This window comes from Phodopus roborovskii, unplaced genomic scaffold, assembly GCF_943737965.1.
Source record: "Phodopus roborovskii unplaced genomic scaffold, PHOROB, whole genome shotgun sequence".
NCBI classification, from domain to species: Eukaryota; Metazoa; Chordata; class Mammalia; order Rodentia; family Cricetidae; genus Phodopus; species Phodopus roborovskii.
Genome location: NW_026125052.1, coordinates 32,151,747 through 32,160,541, shown reverse-complemented (window position 1 = coordinate 32,160,541; position 8,795 = coordinate 32,151,747).

Genomic DNA, 8,795 nt, shown 5'->3' with positions numbered 1-8,795 from the left:
TCTGGTGTCCCCTCTGCCTTTTACCCTTGAATAAACCCAGGGGTGTCCGTGGTGTGGCTTAGCAAACTGTGGCATTGAGAAAGGCCCTTCCACTTGGAGAATATCCAAGGGTTACTTAAGTCTTTCAATCGGGCTGCTGGCTGCTAACTGAGATTCTGTTAGAAATGCATTTGTGTCATTCCCGGTTGAAGGTGTGCCATCATTACACAAGTGCATTTCACAGACTGTGAGTATGCTGCATTCCATGGAAGGGTGGGGACATGCAAAACTTGGAGTCCTTTGCATCCAGGGAACAGTTGACTAAGGGTACCAATTGCTGCCTTTTAGGATCGACCCTGATTCCAAGCTAAGAGAGTGGGGAGTACACCTTGAACCTAAGGACCTCCATCAGCCTGGCCAAACCAGGCTGCCCTGGTGCATCTCCTTCACGCCCCCCCTCCAAGGGTCCAGCTCACACCCTTTGAAAGTCCTCTGCCAACCTCCTTCCTCCAGCATACCTATGCCTGCAGATTTGGGTTTTGCACAGAGCCCTCACCACGTCATGTCAGCCTCTAATTGACACTATAACCCTGTGACAGATGCGATTCAGGGCTAAGTTCTCTGCATCTTCCCTGCTCAGGGCTGGCCCTGTGGCTTGCTTTGGCAGAAAAATGTGTGGCTGAGGTGGCTGTGGTGTGACTTCTGAGTCTGGGTCTCGAGAATCATTGACTCTTCTGACCCCCCTCCACCCCACCCCCCTGCTTAGCGGGCTGTGGAGGCCAGAGGTCACTCTAAGAAGTGACTTCTGGGACAAAGTGGACAGATAGGGCTCAAACACAGACACCCTGGAGCATCGCAACCCCGGAAGCCAATGCCCCACCCTAAAGCCATCTTAGACTGCCCAGAAGCAGCCCCACAGCTGAGGGAGACTCTGAGCTGCCTGGCCAGCTACTACCAGCATGACATGAACAAGCTGCCATTTCTCCTTCAGGCTACTGAGTCCTGGAGGTGGTTTGTTACCCACCAATTACAACTAACCCAAAATCTAGGGGTTTTGTTTGTTTGTTTTATTTTGTTTTTTGTTTCCCTTTGGTTTTTCAAGGCAGGTTTTCACTGTGTAGCGCTGTGTAGGTCAGGATGGCCTCAAACTCCCAGAGATCTAACTGCCTCTGCTTCCCAGAATCTAGTTTTAAATGTCGCTTCCTGCCTGCTATTGGTATGGTGGGCGGTTTTGTTTGTTTTTATTGTTGTTGTTGTTTTTAGTTTAGAAGATTCCGTGTATCTGTCCATAGTGTGTTTGTATCTGTGTGGGCACTCAGGTGCCACGGTGCTTTTGTGGAGGGCAGAGGACAACAAGCAGACATCAGTTCTTTCTTTCCTTCTACCATTTAGGACCCAGGGACTGAACTCAGGTCATCAGGCTTAGCTGCAAGCTCCTGTTTTGCTAGAGACAAGCAGAGATTTGCTAGGCTCCTTTAAGGGAGATTTCCTGACTCAACATAGCAGCAAAAAACCGCATGGCTTTTAAAGAGCTCTGCTAACAACTTAATGGTGTGTATGAGAGCTGGCAATGGCAGCGACCACATCTCCAAGCCGGCAGCAATGAGCACAGCTCTCAGTTCTGTCGGTAAACATACCCCCCTCACCCCCACCACCATCTTAGATTGATGGCGGCTAATACAGCTATGGCTTTCACTTGACCAATGGTGTTTAGCAGATAAAAGACTCGTGACCAGAAAAAGTTAAAGATTTACGGTAAAGACAGATTCAGATTAAGAAAAACCTCTAAAGGTTTAAAGTGTGTTTTAAAATATACATAGGCTTGGGAGAGGAAAAGAAAGAGGATAAATTGGTTTAAGAAAAATAATAAAAAAGAAAGAGAGTAGTTGGGTGTGGTGGCACACGCCTTTAATCCCAGCACTCGGGAGGCAGAGGCGGGAAGATCTCTGTGATTTCAAAGCAAACCCCATCCGTCTTCTGCTCACCTACTCTCCCTCACAGCACTGGGGTTGCAGGGGTGCACGGCCCACCCAGCTATATCCATGTGTAGGTGCTGGAAATCCGAACTCGGTCCTCTTGTGGGTGCTCACAGCCAGCAAGCGTGCTCACCCACTGGCCCACCTCCAATCAGCCCCGCTGGCTCACACTGGGAAGTAGCAGCACCTCCCACAGCTGGTTCCCTCCTGCTCCTTAGACAATCCTGCTGGGAGTTTGTTTATTGTGGTTTAATAAGGATCAGGAGAAACAAGTAGGCCGAACAGATGTTTATTCAGGGAGAAATGACTTACAACATAGGCAGATGAACACCAGCAGGTTCCTGGTCCCAAGGACCCTTCCGGATGCTCTCCTGTCCCCGTGCTGCAAGTCTCCCTCCTCAGACCTAGTTCCCCCAGGTAGCGCCCGCCCCTGTCTCCACCCCCAATGGGCGTGGCCAGTGCCACAGGTGCGGACAAAGTGAATATCCCACTACATTTGTTTGCTTGTTGATGTCTTCAAAGATTTGGCTTTTGCTCCACTGACTGCCTGTAGCTCCTGCACCCTGCTTGTCTGTCTCCACTGCCCTCTTTATAAGTAAGGCTGTGTAGCTGACCATTGAGGCCCAGGAAGCGTCCTGTCTGTTTCCTGGCACTGGGATCACAAAAACACATTATGGCACCCAGCTTGGGTAGGTGGGTTCTGGGGGGGGCGGGGGGGCAAGTTACACACTGACCTGTCTATCCAGCCCCAAAGGCCTCATTGTGACATCATCAAAACCTATAATATTAATGAGTTCATTTAAGATGCACAATCCACCTGGGCACCACGGTGGCACACAAATCTCAGCCCCTGAGAGGCAAAAGCCGAAGGATCAGGAATTCGAGGTCAGCCTTGGCGACGTTGCAAGTTCGAGCCCAGTTGGGCTTACATGAGATTGTCGAAAACAACCCATGAGAAGTGCCGGATTCAGTGGCCTTCGGTGTACCGACAGAGTGTGTAGCTGTGATCAACTTTGGAATAGTTAATCACTTCCGCTGAGTAGCCGCCATTCCCTGGCTTCCGATGCATGCACACAGCGCAGACAGCCCATGATCTTCCTCTGTGGACTCTCCCGTCAGGGCATCCCCCCACCCCCACGTGTGACCCTCTGCCATGGCTTCATCAACTGAGCATATTGAGGCCCATCCCTTCCTGTAGCACACGCTAGCAATTCACCCCTGTGTCGCTAGGAAATCGCCTCCTGCGAGGTCAGCCTGCAAACGTGTGCAGCTCCCATTTTACAGCAGCCCTGAACCTGTACGCGCAAGGCTCTGTGTAGGAGCCTGTTTTTGTCTCCCTTTGGCATGTGCTTACGAGTGGGATTTCTGAGTCACGGCAACTCTATATTTAACATTTTGAGAAACTTCCAAGCTGTTTTCCAAGTTTTGTTTTGTTTTGTTTCTGGCAAGTGATGTTCACTTAGAATCAGCAGCAGTAAGCATAACCACTCTGGCGCTCCTCACTCGCTCACTCCCGGGGTCCTAGCTTATGCTTGCAAGTTTTGTGCGCTTGCAAATGTCCTTCCTCTCTTGCTTTTCCTCCCTTCCTTCCTACTTCCCTCCTCCTCCCTCCCCTTCCTGTCTGTGCTCCCACAAGTGTGTGTGCATGTGTGTGTGTGTGTGTGTGTGTGTGTGTGTGTGTGTGCTTGTGGAGAGCAGAGGATCTTTAGAAGTTGCTCTAAACTTTTTCAAGAGATTGTTATTTGACAGCTTCAGTTACTTCTAGTTTATCTCTCCACCCACTCACTCCTATCAGCTTCCACCACCATCAAACCCCACCCCCAACTCTCTCTCTCTCTCTCTGTCTCTCTCTCTCTCTGTCTCTCTCTCTCTCTCATGCATGCACGCATGCATGTACTTTTCTCAGATTCTGTGACTCTGGGTTTTGCTTTGTGACCCCTTTAGTTTAGCTAGTGTTTGCACAGCCTGACATAATTCCTGCTATCTTCATCGTAACTGCTGTTCTGCTGTCCGGGTACCCTGGAGTCATCCCTGCCCTATAGGACACACCAAATCCTGAGAGTCAGCGAGGGCAGTGTGCCAGCCGATGATGCCCAGTCTGGTGTTTGACTGTCACTGGACATGTTAATGGTCTAGAGAAAGGCCAGTGTGTTCTTGTCATGCTTCACCTATGTCCAGCTTAACACCCGTGTTAGACAGTTGCTGTGACAGCCTGGCTGGAAGATGTGAATAAGGACAGATTTATCCGGGTTCCTGGTTTCCAAGCAGAACCGCTCACATCCTGGAGGAGAAGATGCACAGTAACAGGAAGGCACCATGACAAGATAAAACCCCAAGGACACCAGTCCTGTGAGCTGCTTTCTCCCCACACTATTCCAATTAGGAATCCATCAGTGGATTGCACTAATTGTCAGAGCCTGACGAGCGACAGTTCTCCCAAATGCACCCACCCAAGAGTGCTTTGATCGTCTCAAGAGTGCTTTGATCATCTCCTGAGAACATCTTGATGGTCAAAATTCAACCGACCAGCATGTGAAGTCCCACCTCCGGCTTCAGGGAGCTGGTTCGTCCACCTGTCTCGCTGCCACACAAGACAAACGTCTGTTAACACATCCCGGTTAATACCTGCTCCGTGGTCCTGACCGTCTCTAAGCTCATGACACCTCTTACTGCCGACAGACACCTCGAGCGCCAGGCTTGGTTTCCTGCGGCTTCCTGTCCTCTCATTCCGCCACCTTCGCCGTTTCCATGCTTGCTCCTGGGCATTTTCTTCTGACTCACCTTCTCGTTTGCTGATTTTCCCTTCAGCTTTGACAGAAATATAGGATTAAATTCATCCATAGGGTCTTGGCTTCATCCTTTAGTTTCCCACTTCTGGCATTTCCTGTGTGGTTCCTTATCATTGTTATTTTGCCACAGTTCTCAATCTTATCTTCTTGTATTATTTAAATTTTGTTGGTGACAACCCTGTGTCCTCTCCCTGCCTTGTGGCATGTGTGCATTCATTTGCCTGTCCTCAGCAAGCAGGCCTTCCAGCCTGCGGGGGTTAGCGTAGCAGCATGTCCGTCCGTCCAGCAGTCAGAAGGACATCTTCTCTGGCGGGGCAGGAAGTACTCCAGGTTCCCTTGAGCCCATGGGCTTGAGTCCCGTTTGTAGGAGTCTCTGACATGTAGCCTCCTCGTCTACACCGGCTGTCTGTTCCAGGAGAAATGGGCTGGACTCCATCCTGTGCTGGGAAGAGCTAGACAGACACTGTGGCCTCTTGAGGTCACCCTGACGTTCTGATCCCTACCCAGGGCAGGGATTTGAGAGAGAAAGGCACAGTCCTCCATTACTTGTCCCTCTGGAATGTTCCCCTGGCCCCTGAATCAGCCTCTCAAAAGTGAGTGATCTCACACTTTAGATGTTAAAACTGCTTGTTCAGTAATGTTCTTGGAGGGGCTAACCCCATGCTCCTGTCCTACCTCATGGCTCCTGACTCTGACTCCACCTTAGCCAAGTCATGAGAGACTGTTGCTGGGGATCATGACTCAGAAGGACCAGGACTCTCCAGCCCTCAACTGACAGGAATGGAGAACCGATCATGTGTGGGAAAGTGGGTATGTGTGGCAGTAAGTTCATATGTGGGTGCATGTGTGCGCATGGATATGTTCATGTGTTGTGTGTATGTGACCATTCTGTTATACAACCCAGCGATGCAAAGTGTGTGGTTCCAAGGTTCCTAGCAGTCATGGTATTGTGTGACCAGGATCACCAACGTTATGATGTTTTCATCAAAACAAACAAAATCAAAAAAAAAAAAAAAAAACAGCCTCAGATGCGTTAGCTCTCCTTCTCCCAGCAGCCCAGCCTCTGGAGATATTGGATCAATTTCATAAAATGCGTACTGCTCTTGCAGAGGACCCAGGGTCAGTTCCCAGAAACCACAGGCTGGCCGGCAGCTCACAACCATCTGTGACTCCAGTTCCAGGGCCTCTGCAACCCTCTCCTGGCCTTTGAAGACACTCACACATGTGGTGGGTTTATGTGCATGTAGGCAAGACACATAAAAATAAAACCAAAAGAGGGATGCCAGAACACCAGGGAACAGCACATGCCTGTATTCTTAGCATTCAGGAAGCTGAAGCCAGAGGACTGACTGCCACAAGTTAGAGGTTTGAGACTAGCCTAGGCTACAGTAAGAAATACAGCCAATAAATAAATGAATGAATAAATAAATAGCAAAAGCAAGAACACTGACTTCTGGGAATGCATGGCTGCTGCACTCTGGAGGGCATGGCAGCTGTGATTGCTGCACGAGCACTCAGTTGTGGAACTGGGAAGGGCTCTCACAGCCACACCCTTCTCTGAGGATTTATACCCAGTTGCCTGGGAGAAAGGGGTATGTTCTTCACTGGTAAAGTGCCCATGCTCCTATGAACAACCCTACTGCGACTCCTTTGGAGACACACACACACACACACACACACACACACACATTCACACACATATACACTCACACATACATACACACACATATACACACAGACACACACAGATGCACACATATACATACATACACACACAAACATACACATTTATACACATACACACATATACATACATACATACAGACATACACATAAACACACACACACATTCACACACATATACACTCACACATACATACACACATATACACACAGACACACACAGATGCACACATACACACATACACATACACATTTATACACATACACACATATACATACATACACACATACACACACAGACATACACATAAACACATACACACACATTCACACACATATACACTCACACATACATACACACACATATACACACAGACACACAGATGCACACATACACACATACATACACACATACACATATACACACACACACACACACAGAAAGAAGACTAGATAGGAAGAGGATAAAATCAGTCCAAGTAAAAGAGGAACAGGAAGATTATGGGGACTGGATATGACAGAAATACACTGTGCACATGTATGCAAATGTCATAAGGAAACTCTTTATTATATATAATTAATATGTGTTAACATTTTAAAAGGTCAGGCATGTTGGGCACACCTGTAATCCTGGCATTCAGGAAGTGGAGTTGGGAGTATCAGGGATTCAGGGTCAGGCTTATTCATATGCAGTGAGCTCACAATCAGCCTGGCCTATATGAGACCCTTCCCTAAAAAGAAAAGGGGGCTGGGTAGGAGGGAGGCATCAGGTGGGCACCAGATCAAATGCTGCCTCCTTCCCCCTGGTGATTGGGCCAGCTGTGGATGGAGTACACCCAGGCCTCAGGACAGCAGAGCAGGCAGCCAGGGGCCCTTGAATGAGGCTAACACATTCCTTCCAGGCCCCGCTTCCAGGCACCTGTAGGTCCCCTCTCTGCCCAGCAGCCTCCACGCTGTGGAGAAGGGAGCTTTCCTTTCAAAAGAGCCCTTGTCCACCTGCTCATTTTGGCCTCATTCCAAGGCTGAGCATGGCCACATCGGTTGCCAGCACCAGGCAAAGGCTGTTTGCCAAGCTGCTGATTCCAGCCTCCAAGCCAGCTGCTGGTAGGTAGAGAGGGGGGCTGGCTGCAGACCTTGTTGGCCAGCAGTGAAAAGAAGTGCTTCCCTTCACTACCGGGTGCGGGGCACAGAGGGGCTGTTAACAGTGTCCAGACACATGCGTTGTCATGAGTTTCACTGGGATTCCCCCCAAAGAGACACACACACCCTGGCCTCCAATACCCATCAGTGTGTTCATTCACAAATCCCTTTAGCAGGCGTCTTTAAGTTTAATCTGGGTAGTGAGTCCAGAATTCAGGGGAGACCCCAAATACAGCCCCAAGTGTCCCTGAAAGGAAGACAAGTGTTGAGAATCATATGGTCCCTCCCTCCAGGCAAGGAATGCCTGCAAATAAAGGTGGCAGGAAGTGCCCTTCCCCAACCCTTGCTAGGGGCAACACCTCGTTCACACCTGAATTTTTGAACTCTGACCTCCATAGCTATGAGAAGAGACTTGTTTGTTTGAAACCACCTGGTTTCTGGGCCTCTGCGACAATAGCCCCAGGACAGCCATACAGACATCCAGGCTGCAGTCCAGGCCAGGGGGTTACCTGTTCTGCTAGTCCCAAGGCCCCACACCCTAGCACAGAAGAACAAACGTGGGGCCACCACTACACATGAGTCTCCAGCCCTGTCCACACACCGGACAGCTCCAGTGTTCAGCTCTGCAGAACCAGGGGGCATCCATGTCTCCTTGGTAGGGACGTGGTGATTTGAGCCCTGAGTACAAAGCTGAAGACACAATCAGCTGCTAATAGGCAGAAGGTGGGTACCAGGGAAAGAGGAAAGCTGTCTAACAGCAGACAAAGGCCAGCTTGCTGAAGACCGCCGTGGCAAGTTTAATGTTTTCTGGACAGAGCAGGGCAGAGCCCTGGTGGCAACAGGGCTCTGCTGCAGGCACTCAGGGAAAGTGACTTGAAGACTCTGATCAGCAGAGGCCCCTTCAGAGGTGGCATGTGCAAACGCTGGGCCCCAATGGTCAGACACCAGGAGAGAAGGGTCCTAACCGAGGGCTAGCAGACAGCACCAAGCAAGGCCTGGTTGGGACAAAAAAGAAAAAGGAAAAAAAAAAAAAAAAAAAAAAAAAGATATCTAGTCCCCAGGTCCTGGGCATCAATCCTGGCTGAGCTGGGGAGAGGTCACAGGTTCTCTGAGATCTGAGAATCAGTCCTGAAGCCATCCCTGAGTCTGAGCCTGGTGGTGGGATGTAAATGTCCTATTTTTTTCTTGTACCACTTCAGGACTGACCCAGGCGTAGGTAGGGTATACT